This window comes from Nuphar pumila, chromosome 3 (genome assembly GCF_984573655.1).
Source record: "Nuphar pumila chromosome 3, dmNupPumi1.hap1.1, whole genome shotgun sequence".
In the NCBI taxonomy this organism is placed as follows: Eukaryota; Viridiplantae; Streptophyta; class Magnoliopsida; order Nymphaeales; family Nymphaeaceae; genus Nuphar; species Nuphar pumila.
Window position 1 is genome coordinate 147,244,656 of NC_143251.1, and position 13,781 is coordinate 147,258,436.

Sequence of the window (13,781 nt, forward strand, 5' to 3'; positions counted from 1 at the left end):
ACTTGCGATGCTTAAAGGTATTAGTATAAACATATCTCGAAAAAAGAAAGAGAGTTGGTAAAACCCGCAGTGGGTTCGGAGTCCGAACCAGGCCCCGAATCGGCTGCTACAAAGGCAGACAGGGGGAGGTTCTGGGATTCTACTCCTTGCCTGCAGTTTGATGCAAACTGCAGAGGCAGAGGCTAAAATCTGGGCTTAGCAAAGAATGGCAGAAGCAAGGGACCCACTTTTGCCTGTCAAAATGCAGAGACAGTGGTAGGGACTCTGCTCCCTGCGTACAGGTTGCAGAGGCGGGGGCATGGGCCCCGCCTAGAAGAGGATGGCAGAAACAGAGGAAGAGAGCCCCTGCTCTCTGCCTGCTAAACTACAGAGGCAGGGGCACAACCCCTGCCTGACAGGAAGGTGGCAGAAGCAGAGAGCCCTGCTCCCTGCCAGACGAACAACAGAGGCAGGGAGGCCCACTCCATGCCTGCCTGAGCTGTAGAGGCAGAGGGGGCAGCCCCTGCCAAACACGAGAAGACAGATGCAGATGGCAGGGGGCTTCGCCCCTGCCTGTCGAAGACCAAAAATGGCAAGGGGCTTCACCCCTGTCTGACGGAGAAACATGGAGAGGCAGGGGTGAAGTCCCTGCCTAACGAAAACCAAAAAAAGAGGACAGGCAGAGGGCATCACCCATGCCAGCCGGCCGAAAGAGAGGACAGGCAGGGGCAAAGCCCCTGCCTGCCGGCCAGAAAAACATAAGAGGACGAAGAGGATGAAGAGGAAGAAGACAGACGAGAGGTGAAAGCCTTCGCTTGAAGGCCGGCGTTAGAGCTACCCTAGTGAAACAGGAAAGACGAGGAGAAAGGGTAATTCGTTACTTGAGGGTCGGCGGGGTTTCCGGCGTGATGGTCGACAATCGAGGTTGGAGGTCGGCGATGATGGAGGCATCGATCGAAGGAGGGGTCTGGAAGAGGGGCTGCCAGACTGAGGTGGTCGTCGGCGACAGCGATCGTTGGCAGTGACGGTTGGGGTGCACCGTACAGAGGGAGAGATGGTGCAGGGAGGGCGACTGGAGCAGGAGGTTGCGGCGGGGGGAATCGCCGACACGGTCGCCGACGGCTTCAATCGCCGCTGGCCGCGGGGAGAAAGGAGGAGACGAGAGGCGGAGAGGAGAGAGAGTGGCGAGGGGTTCTACCCCTCGCATCTCTCAGCCTGCGTTTAAAAAAAAAACGTAGGCCGAAGGTTCGAGAACTCGGGTCGCAGGTCTGGGTCCGGGTCGGGCTCGGATCCGGGTCCAACACGGCAGACCAACCTCGGCACGTGTCTGACACGATTTTTTTTTAAGGGTTTTACAGTTCTGACTCAATCTGACCCTGCAGATATGTTCAGCATAGTCAATTTGTTAGAGATCAACCTTTGGATCATGTCTTTTCAAGAAAAAAAGAACCTTTTTTTAAGTCATGAAATTTAGTGCATTTATGATGGTTGGTTTTTGAATTACCAAAAAGACCTGTAGATCATTCAAAGTCGATCCCCACCAAACAGACCATGTAGATCATATATGATATATTTACTTAAAAAGCCACAAGCAATAAGATATTGCTCGTTTCAACTCATTGATACCATATACACATCCACACCTAAGACTTATCCATATATATTGTGATTCATTTTTCATAATTAAGCAATCTGACATAAAGGGACTGGTGTGTGTCAGAAAATAAAAAAAATATATGCATGATGTTGACACTCGAAACAGAGCACTAAAGTTTTGAAAAGTTTTAGGGAAACTAAAAGTTGGTAAACTTGTTCATGTATATAAACAACCTGTGCATGCATGAGGTAATGTGCACAGAAACACACACACACACACACACACACACACATATATATATATATATATATAGGAAAATGAAAACCTACCCACTAAAAAATATGCCAACCCTACCCACCAGAAAACTTTTGATGTTTTTTTCAAAATTCTGACTGTGTTCAGCATGATTGATTTACTAGAAATTGACACTTGGATCGTGAATGTTGGATAGAAAAAATGGTATTTCGAGCTTCAAAAATTTATAAAAATTGTATGCCATTGATTTTTGAAACTTATAAAAACCTATCCATGCATCGGAATCAAATGCTCCAAGAACTGGTTCCTATAAAAACAAGCATATAGATCATACAGTTGGAATTTCAAAAAAAAAACATAAAAAATTCAATAAAACGTGTGGTGGGTAGGTTTGGCATATTTTTTAGTGGGTAGGTTTTCTCTCTCTCTCTCTCTCTCTATATATATATATATATATATACATATATATATATACATATATATATACATATATATAGAGAGAGAGAGAGATGAATCTTAGATTAGTCAAAATTTGTAATCTTGATTTTTAAGATAACTTAATAGTTCATTATCATCTGATTCCTGATAAATGATGAATATGCCCATAGTCATACTTCATGCTTGATAGTTCAGTATTATTGTCTCAGTTCTTAATTCCTTGATTTCTTATACAATTCGTCCTTATTTTTATTTTGTTGTTTATCCTTTTCACATCTCTTTCCTATCTATAATGTTTCCCAAGCTTTCTCATAAGACCATTGAAATGAAATATTCAAAAATCTCATGAAAAATCTATTTTATTCAAGGTTTTAAAACCCAGTGACTCGGGACTCGACTCGTTCTTTATTGACTCGTGACTCGGCGGGTCAACTCGGTGACTCGGACCGGGTTTTGTTAACTTTTGATTTTAAAAGAAAAACAATATATAATTTGTCTCAAACCATGTTTTTCAGTAAACAAGAGATGTTTTTTGGCTCCATGCAGAATCTTGGCTTGAACTGAAATAAGGAGATCGTGGCATGTGGATAAATTGTTCATTAATGAGCAATAAGTTGGAAATGTGGAATGAAAGCACAATTTATTCCAGTTACATAGATGCCTTTATGCATTAAAAATGCACATGCCTATAAAGAAAAGAGAAATTTTTGTTGGATGTGATAAGGCAAGGTGAGGACAATTGGTTCTGATTAAAGGGGTATAGCCTATATGAGATACAAAGAAAATATGAAGTCTGAAAGGACAAGAAAGAAGCACCAAGTAGATGTTGGAACTTGGAACTCTATGGATGTTAAGGCCAAAGTTATGTATGACTTTGTTCCAGTTTCTTGTCTATTATGCCTTCATAAAGATGGGGCAAAGAGGAAAGGTGTGAGGAGAAAACCAAATTCTTCCTTGTTATATAGTCATGTTAGTAAAGTTTAAAGCAAAATATTAAATGCATTTATGCAAAGAAACTGCAAAAAATATAATTGTGTAGAACATAATAAAAGCAGCAATCTACTTGATCATAAAATATTAATTAGCTGTTGTTGAATCTGAATCTGAAGATTGTCCTGCCTGATGCTTCTAGAAATAGATTCATATCCAATAACATTTACCTTAGATCATAGTCACATATTGTCTTCTTTACGTATCGAAGACATTAAGAAAGTAACAACAATATTCTCAATAATATTACAAATTTTTTTTATTCTGAAATACTCAAAAAATCAAATTTTAAACATTCCAGAACTCGCCCGAGTCAGGCCGAGTCAAGCCGAGTCAGGCCGAGTCACAGCTGAGTCTTCGCAGACCGAGTTTAGCTTGCCGGGTTGACTCGCTGGAGGGCCGAGCCGAGTCACCGAGTTGACTCGGCGAGTTTTAAAACCTTGATTTTATTCTCTTGCAACAAGTTAAGCTATTAATATGCAATACTTCTTTTGTTTCATAATATGCAAGATCATCTGGTTTACATAGATTTTGACAAATTTGTCACCTCCATTGCATAACTTGAATAATTCATACAGTGATGTACAAGGAAGTTCAATAGATATATAACATACATAGAAACTCAAGAAGATTTTTCATAGGAACTTAACAAGCTATTTCATTCTTGTTGACACTGGTCAGTTTGTTGATTCGGTATTGGCAGCCTTATTACAAAGAATATGCAGTTGCAACCCGATAACCAACTCACAACATCATCGCCATATGTCACATCTGATCTATGATTCATTCCATATGCGCATCTGCTTATATCATGAAAAATAGGTTGTATGAACCAAGACTTGAATGCTGACAATGATTACAATCAATATCAATGCAATCTGACACCAGATGTTAAGTGACTTTTTGCATTTCAAACCCGTTGTGCGTCTGCTTATATAACAAAAATACTTTGTATGAAGTAAGATTTGAGTGTTGACACACCAGATGTTAAGTGAATTTTTCATTTAAAGAAACAGGTTCATTTTATTCCGTTTTGAATGCAGAACAGTTTCATGCATGTTGGCATGAGCATCTTACGATGATCAAGTTACCGAAATAAAACTACAGATAAGCTTAGAGACAGCACGAATAGGTATATATTATGGAACAGGACAATGGTGGTGTTACCCAAGTCATGGCAAATAGCAAGCACATGATGCAACTTGTAAAAGTAATATTCCTAAATCTGAATGAGTAAATAATAAATGTGACCATTATCTGTGATCAACTGAAATTGCTTCTGAGATAAAAAGGAAATGGTCAGTTTTTGTTCCTAGGTTAGTGTACCCAAAAACATAAACATGTGGGTTACGGGAATATTCCAAAACACTATATCAAGATACAGCTCATCAAGATCAACCAACAGATTAAGGTCAACAGTCATCACTTTCTCTTTTATGCCCCATTTCTAGTTCTAATATACTGTTTTTCCCGAATAGTGCATGAAAAAATAGCACTTTACGAATAGCACTTTACGGAGTGATCCTGTGGTCATCATTATCCACAAGAAGCAGATATGGACAGTCAAGAGCTTCTACAAGAACTATCAACTGCACAACAAGTAACACATTGGAACACAAATTATAAATGCATATGAAAAACTGGAATAACTACCCTCTCATTGGAGAATTGTAATCCGAGTCGCGCTCGCAATTACTAGTCCATCTTCAACTTTATGGCTATGGCTATGGCCATGGCTGAATTGTCACTGCAAGGACGAATGTTTATGATTATTGCAGGGAAATCTCTCCCTCACACAAAGAAGCATAGGACCTGTAACGACCCCAACTCATACCCAAGAAAAAAGTACGAAAATTATTTTTTTTTAAATCAATTGCGAAAATCTTTTCAGAGACCCAGGGTCTTTACAGTTTCATTCCCAACTGGATAACTTGACACACCATAAGGGATCTTACACCCCATCTTTCAATCCAAACCCAAACTGAATAAACTTTATTAATTAAGAAATGATAGAATCATAAGACAAATAAATAAGAACATCAGAGTGCCTAAAAGAAAATAAAAAAAAAGAGTTACGCTGTCCATATAAGTCTGTAAAGCAGTCGTGTAGTCCTCTCGTATCTCCTCTCATGAGCAAGTCGCCTCACTGGGCATCTGAGGTTGCGAAAAACATCAAAAGTAGGGTGTCAGAATCCAAGAAATTCTGCGTACGAATCCCTCTAATGAAACAAATAAGCATAAATAATACAAATATGATTCATGCAATAATTTAGAGGGATGCTACTAGAACACTTTTCATAATTTCAGAGGCAGTAAAGACATTCATCATGCAACATGATGCAATCTCATAAAATTCAACCATGCATCATAAGTAAGGAACACAAATAAATATGCATGATCTAATGCATAACAAGAAGATGCATGATATAGTGTACATGCATGAATAAATTATTATCTTTATCAAGTTCTCTTATTATATGCATGTCCCTATTAAGATGCACACAATTTAAGTTCATCTTTTTCATTACAGTTACTCGCGGATGCACCAAACGGGTCAAAATTCTCGAAGTCAAGTAGGGTTCTCAAAGTAACTTAGCACACATGTATTTTATTACTGAGCTTTAAACTTAGCCCTCGACCGAAATAGCCTTCGGAACATTAGACCACCCATCTAATGTCGGGACACTAGGAATCACTCATCTACAAGTGTCACTTTTCATGGTATACCAAAACAATAGTTATGTCTACACACCATCCTCAGGCAAAGTGACGGATTCTCCTTAAAACCGTACCTAAGAGAAAAAACCTCAATATCGGATTCAGGGGCAACAACAATGCACACGAAGTTTTGTATCTTTTCGGTTTTCCCAAAACCACAACTCCAAGAGTCTCGTACTCCCGACGAGACATTTTAAAAAGTACATTACAATGTTATTTTTCTTTACGTTATTATTAATAGTTGTCTCATTAATTTGCAATTCAGCATGCCAAATCAATATCACAAATTCACATCTCCAAGTGCGAGACTCATCACGGGACTTCAGCCCGTATAAAAATGCAGAACAGTGCAATATAGAGAAAAATGTCAAAATATGATTTTTATGATGCATAAAAATGAGTAAAAGAGCAAATACAAGCTCAAGGCTGACCGGGCCCGCGATGATTCAGTTCAATCATCGATGCATCATATGCAAAAATCATAATAACATGTTATTTATACAATGATGTCACAAGCTTTCCAATGCACATGCATATATGCCAATTACACTGTGCATGAAATACAACATCAATACGCGTGTGTTCATTATTCATGTAGATGTGCTTTCATGTGACCATTCCACAAACATGTTCTCATTCATGAATCATCTCAATTTGGAACAAGTGAACAATTTATACATTTATGTACATGCGAAACGTACATTAATTCATGTATACATATACACTTGAACAAAATTCATATAGCATAATGCTTAAGCATGTCACTTCAGGTCAAAACATGTGAAAGCTTTCATTCAATACATGTATTAAATCAACATACATGTATATACGAAATCTGGAATTTACACGCATATAAAATCTAAAACTCCAGATTTGCGCAAATGCAAGGTGTTCAATCTTAATATTACTTTTTTTTTCTTTGAAGTTGGCCTATCAAGCTGGGGTTCAGTCCAAACTCAACTGAACCCAAACAGGCCACAACACCAACATAATCTATATACATTTTTTTTGTAAAAACAAGCCAGCACCATGGATATATATATATATATATATAAAAACAAAACAGCCCAGCACCCAGCCGAGCACACTCGGCTGGGCCCTGCGGCCCAAGTTAGGCCTATCAAAAACAGGCCTAACGAAGCCCAGCTACACCTGGACTGGTCGGTCCAGACCTGGCCAGTTGAGCTGGGCTCGGCTGGCCCGCTGGCCAGACAACTAGTCCAAGGGAGCACGCAGGAACAAATCAATTTAAAAAAAAAAAAAACAGCCGGCTGCCCATCAGGCCTGGCAGAACCGACCTGCTGGGCTCGGTTCTACCAGCCTGGTTTGGCCCAGCAGGTCCCTTGTCTTCGAGTACCAGTCTGGCCCACATTGGCCAGACTGCCGACTAACCAGAACATTACTGTTTTTTTTTTTTGTTTTTTTTGCTGCCCAGCCAAGCCCACTCGACTGGGACCCTGCAGGCTCGAGTCAGGCTTGTCATGAACAGGCCTGACAAGGCTGCATCCCATCAACCCAGGTCTGGCCGGGTCTGGCCAGCCGAGCAGGGCCCGGCTGGTCTGTCGGTCAGACCGTGAAGCCCCGAAGCAAACACTAATTTGTTTAGCAAATTTTTTTTTTGAACAATAAGATATGCAATGTGGTCACCATTATACAGGCACATAGATATGCATGTTCAGTTTGCATATAACTACATATTTCATTTGTCAAATACATGCATCAACTCACAATTTAAGCACAAGTGTATATACATATTCGAGATCAAGAACTCATGCATATTTGGATTGCCCATGGTGACATGTAGGTTTAAACAAAATTTCTTTCTCACAGAATATATGCATTCAATGGCAAATATAAAAGCATAAGCATACCAACACTCGATGTATTTTCAGATTCACATTATACAATTTCTTTTTTGTGATGAATACATGCATATGAAGCATTCTATCACATGAATACATGCGTATAACAATATCATCCATGGAAAAACAAAAATATCATAATGTCATCACATAACAAACTATTTTTATCATGAATTAACTTTTCTTTTAGCATAACAAGAAGCATACATAGAAATTTATTTTTGAAAAGGTGAATAAAATAAAAAAATGAATCCATGAAAATCAATATCTATCAAAAGAAACCTTTAAATACCCACTTTTACCACCAATAAAAAATCGGTTTTAACATGTACACAATTTTATTTCATTGAACAAATGAAAAGAATCAAGAATTCAACCATATAAACACTTTTTTCATGGATTTCCATCAAAAATATTACATGAAAATCCAATCTATAATCAATTTCTCACTTGATTCAAGAGAGGAGACCCGTACCTTTTATGTAGATCACTCAAAAGTAGTGGTGAAAGATAAAAAACGTGGATGGGTGGAGGAAAATAACTCTTATCCTCCTCTTCTTCCTCCCTTTTCCTTTCTTTCTCTCTCATTTACCTTTTTTCCTCTCTCTTTTTCTATTTTTTTTAATGTTTAAATAGGGCAAGAGGGAGGTGATGACCTCCCCCTTCTCCAGCCCTCTCTAGATGGGCTGGAGAATGAGAGTTTGTTCCTTAGAAGATTCTCTCTCTCTCTTTCCAAAAAAATTTCAACTCTCATGTTTTGACTTTTTTCAAAGTTTCCAAATTTTCAAGTCTTTTCCAAAACTTACATAAGTCTCTTTAGGCATGTACAAGCACTCCATTTAGAAGTCCTTCTCAACCCTAATTAAAATTCGGAATTAATAAAACTTAATTAATTAATACATATTAATTAATTAATAATTATCTAAAAGCTTCCAAAAATAGCCAAATTAACTTAGGAAGCTTCTTAACCTTATTTAACTCCAAAATAAAGTTTTTTATTAAATCTAAAGCTAAAAAAATATTGGACATGGATTTGGATTTGGATCCGGATCTAAGATCCAAATTCATCTCTAAAAATCCAAATAAATTTTGGACTGGACCAAATCCAGATTAATATGAGTCTTGGATAGAGTCCAGATCCATATTAATTTAAATTATATCCATCGAATCCGGTCCGATCCAAATTCGGATCCGAACGGACAAACTATTTTTTTTTTTGAAAAATGCAATTTTCGGACCAATCAGAACTCGAATTCGAAAAAGTAACATACCATTGCGCTTGACATTTCGAGACGCATCCAACGACATATTATATAAATATCAAATTCCGAGTTTCGCTAAAAAATAACTCGAATTTCGCTCGAATTTAAAAGTAAAAAATAAAACTCTTTCTTACGCTTCGATTGGCTCGCCTCGACCTTGTCGATGAGACCTGGGTCAGGCTCAGACTCAAAAACATCTAATAATGAGGTCCAAACAATTTTTCTTCTATACTTAGCCAAATTTCTGAAAGACCTAAAAATAACTAAGTATGAAAATACGTGATATTACACTACCTGTCCAGCAAACACGAGCAAACACGATGTTGAGGTTCAGGCACAATATCAACACATATGCAAAGAACCGATGACTAACCATGACCGCAATCCGTATAGAACGAGTGGGCGATGTTTACAATGATTGACAACTTGAATAATTGTCGAACAGAAATCCAGGAGCATGCAGGGAAGAGAGAAAAAGAAGAGCTTGGAGCTGAAAGAGGGATAATTAAGGCACGGAACGGTACCAACAATGTCAGTGCTTGAGACTCCTTCAGTCCGCTTGATCTGCTTATACCGACAGGCTTTCTTGGCGAGGGAGTACGCATCGGATCGTCCCCATGAATTATGTAGTCGATATTATACTCGTCAAACAGCTTATTCATGAATTCTTCCATTATGGCGTAAGGAGCATCCGGAATGACCTCGTCCACCCATTTCACCGCGTTTACCATGATCATACTGGAATCGAGGGACCCGAGCAAAGGGAAAATAGTGAAGGATCGGCAATCAAAACGAGAAGGTTTTTCTTTTGGGGGAAAATTAAAATTAAAATTCAAACAATGCAATTGGAGGAGGAAGAAGAAAAGATGGGTTGGGCCTTACCTTTCGTGGAGAGGAGTAACAGGAGGGCCTTTGTTGGCGATGATCTCGGCGTCGCTGACTACGCCGACGACGAGCTGGTCGCAGAGGGCGTTGCAGTGACCATAGTGCATCATATTGAAGCAGCCGTCCATGTAAACTCGGATGGGCTTCTTCCTGCTCCGCTTCATCCACCACCCGCCCAGCCTCATCAGATGAGGGAAACCAGCGCCCAAGAGGAAGCTTACGGAGGAAGCCGTCAGGATGAACCTCCCTAGAAAATAGGTAGCCAACCACCTGGAGCTCACCTGATGCTCCGAGTGAGGGATATTGGAACCCATGGGAACGAGAGAGAGAGAGAGATTCCACCTCGCTCACCAGCTAAGAAGACGATGATGATCGAAGAAAGATAATCAGAGAGGCAAACCAGAAGAGCATCTCTCTCTCCTTAACGTGCAAACCTCTCTGCTACTAGATGAGATGGGAAAAACGAGAAGGCTCTCGCATACGCGCACACACACAAGAAAGGTGCTCCAAAGCTCTCTGCTACTAGATGAGATTGGAAAAAAGAGAAGGCTCTCGCATACGCACACACAAGAAAAGTGCTCCTGAGTTTTGTGTGGAATCTTGGATGACCGCCGGGCGCCGGGCAACTGAAAACGTTGAGCGCAGATCAGATCAGGGGTCACCCGGGTTCCCTCCGACGCCGTTCATCTGGATGAAACGGCGTTCCAAACATTGTATTTTTTTTTATAGTCAAGCTGGGAGACCTTACCTGTTTATAGGGATGCACAAAGAATCGAGCCAGCTCGGCCGAGCAAATGAGCCAAGCTTGATCTCTATAAGGCTTGGTAGGCTTGATAAGGCTCAACTCTCTTTCTCGAGCTCTCAGAGCCCTCTCTGTGCTTCACCCCCTCCCTCTCTCTCTCATTGGGGTTAAGGATCGTCGGTCTTCCTCCACAAGATCGATCAGCTGGGGTACAAGCTCATCCTCTTGTCTTCCTCCTCGGACTTGGCCGTCGATCTGGTGATGGCAGGTCCACCACCTCCTCCTCCTTCACAGCGAGAGGGATGGGCAGCATCATCATCGCGGAAGTCGCCTCTGCCATCGTGAAGGAGACGAGCACTATCGAAGAAGTCATCGGGAGAGGTCGAAGACAGATACGTGGGTCCGCTGCTCGAGCTTCTCGCCTCTGTTGTCATCGGAGAGGTCAAAAATGGATGTGTGGGTCTGCCGCCCGAGCTTCTCGTCGGAGCCACCGCTGGATGCCATCTTCCGGCATCTGATTCTCCCCGTCCCACCATCTCTCTCTCTCACCGGGAAACGAGAGGAGGGAATTTGGTCGTGGAGGGCGGTGGAGGTGTCTCTCTCTCTCATTGTTTGCTGAGTCCGGCTCGATTCGATACTTGGCACGAGCTGAGCCTGAACAGTAGTGGTTCAGACTCGGGCCGAGCTTGTACACTCGTTCACTTGGGCAAGCTGAACTTGAACATGCCATTCTCAGCTCGAGCTCGGCCCGTGTGCATCCCTACCTGTTTATTGCTCCAAAAGTTGTTGAGTTTTTTATACAAAAATCACCCGTATGCGTGCCAGTCTTGGGGTGATCTTTTAAGTCTTGATCATTCTCCTTATGTGTCAAGTGTTTAACAAAAAAAAAAATGAGCTTTACAGTGACATGTTAATCCTAAGTATATAATTGTCATGGGCTTACCTTTTTTACCACCCCAACCGCAAGCCTTGTGATTGATCATTTGCTGCTAAAGCTTTTCATAATAGAGATAGCAAGAGAGGGAAAGAAAAAAATTGCAATTACTTAAAAGTAATCACGAGGGTGAACAAAGAAAGCTCAACGCATTTGCATTCATTCATAATTTTTCATGCAGGCATCGTTACAGTTCAGATCTACGAGCTAACCCTTTAGGGTATTGATCAACCTAAACCAAAGTGCAAGGGTGGCCCTGAGAAAGTTACAAGTGACTCGACACTTACATCATGACTCAACCAAAACAAAATAGACTCTCGACACGATTGTACAAAGTAGGTCATAGGAGAACATGCTTCTCCCTTTAAATCATGTGCCGCCCTCGGCGCTATCTGTTTCATGGTAGGCCCTGACTTCATCTGGATAGCGGCTCTTCATTAAAAATGTTGGTTGTCACGTCGGTTTCGCTGTCTCCTCTCACTGTACAAAATATTTCTTTGTTTCGCCCAAGTAGTTAACCTTGTGACGAAGGATCTTGCTGAGACGTTTCTCAGCCCATTGTGTTGTTGGGGCCCTCTGCATGATAGGAGTACGTTGTAGCACGTTACGTTCTAGATCCCCCTCATCCGCATAGAACGGTTTTAGGTTGCACATGTAAAATATTGGGTGCACCTTGAAGTCCGGAGGCAGGTCCAGCTTGTACGCCAGCTTGCCCACTTTCTTGGTGATGGTGAATGAACCATCATATTTTCTTATCAGTCTGCGGTGTTATCCACAGAATATGCTTGTGCAATCCGGGTAAAGTTTCACCAACACCTAGTCCCCAACATGAAACTCGGCAGGCCAACGATGCTTGTTCGCCCACTTCTGATGCTTGTTCGCCCACTTCTTCATCCTCTTAGCCGCATTGTGCAGAAACGCCTTTGTCAGCTCGGTTTGCTCATGTCAGTCTCGAACAAACTGATAGGTAAAGAATGACCTTCCCTTCTCCTGTGTGGCTAGAGTATGCGGGGTTAGCGGTTGTTGTCCCGTAGCTATCTCAAACGGACTGTGGCCTGAAGACTCACTCTTCTGAAAATTATAGCAGAATTTGGTCACGTTCAAGAGCTTCACCCAGTCTTTCTGATTAGCACTAACAAAGTGCCTGAGGTATTGCTCCAACAGTCCATTGATGTGTTCCGTCTGTCCATTCATCTGTGGGTGAAAACTTGTCAAAAATAACAGATTGGAACTGAGTAGCTGAAACACTTCATGCAAGAATTTGCCCGTAAAGCGAGCATCGTGATCACTCACAATACTTCTTGGTACACCCCAGTGCTTCACAACATGCTTGACGAACAACTCCACAATCTTCTCTACGGGACACTCCTTGAAAGCTGGGATGAAGGTGGCGTACTTAGAGAAACGATCCACCACCACCAGGATGTAGTTGAAGTCATCTACCTTTGGCAGACTAACAATGAAGTCCATATAAATGCTTTCCAAAGGACGTTATGAAATAGGTATAGGCTCAAGAGGTCGACAGTCTTTCGGTTGGTCCTTTTGTCTTGCTGGCAGATGAGGCACATTCGCACATACCCCTCAACATCGTCTCTCATCTGCAGCCAATAGTAGCCGCACTCAAGGAGTGCTAAGGTCCGCTCCTATCCTGGATGACCGGCTCATAATGTATAATAGCACTCCTTAAGCAATTCGCGATGAAGGTTTCTCTACTGCGACACAAAGATGCGTGCTCCTTTAGTCACGAGAAGGTCATCCCGTAGCCAAAATCACCAAGTCTTTCCCGTTTGCGCCAGATATACAAGGTGTTGTGCCGTTGTGTCCTACTGCATTCCTTCCTGGATGCGGTCCAACAATGCACCCTTTAAGTGAACTTCAGAAGACTCCGCCTGTGTAGCTGTCAGTGCAGCCTTGCAACTCAGGGCATCAGCAACAACATTAGTCCTTCTCACCTTATACTCTAAAGAGAAGTCGAACTCAGTTAAGAACATTTGCCATAGAGCTTGCTTGGGAGTCAGTTTCTTCTGCGTCTGGAAATGGCTCGTGGTGACATTATCTATCTTGACGATGAATTGGGCACCCAAAGATAATGCCTTTAAGTCCTGAGGTAGTGCACGAT

At 41.4% G+C, this 13,781-nt stretch overlaps 1 pseudogene across 1 annotated transcript in view; it reads right to left on the minus strand.

Annotated features, from left to right (window-relative positions):
- Positions 1-11,430, minus strand: part of LOC149844336 (ethanolamine-phosphate cytidylyltransferase-like) — a 55,696-nt pseudogene extending 44,266 nt beyond the window's left edge. The window contains exons 1-4 of the transcript XR_016430966.1: positions 10,735-11,430; positions 9,984-10,612; positions 9,626-9,839; positions 4,985-5,071 (exon numbers count right to left, since the gene is read on the minus strand). The product of XR_016430966.1 is annotated as an ethanolamine-phosphate cytidylyltransferase-like (transcript). The remainder of the gene's footprint in view (positions 1-4,984; positions 5,072-9,625; positions 9,840-9,983; positions 10,613-10,734) is intronic.
- Positions 11,431-13,781: the final 2,351 nt, after the last annotated feature.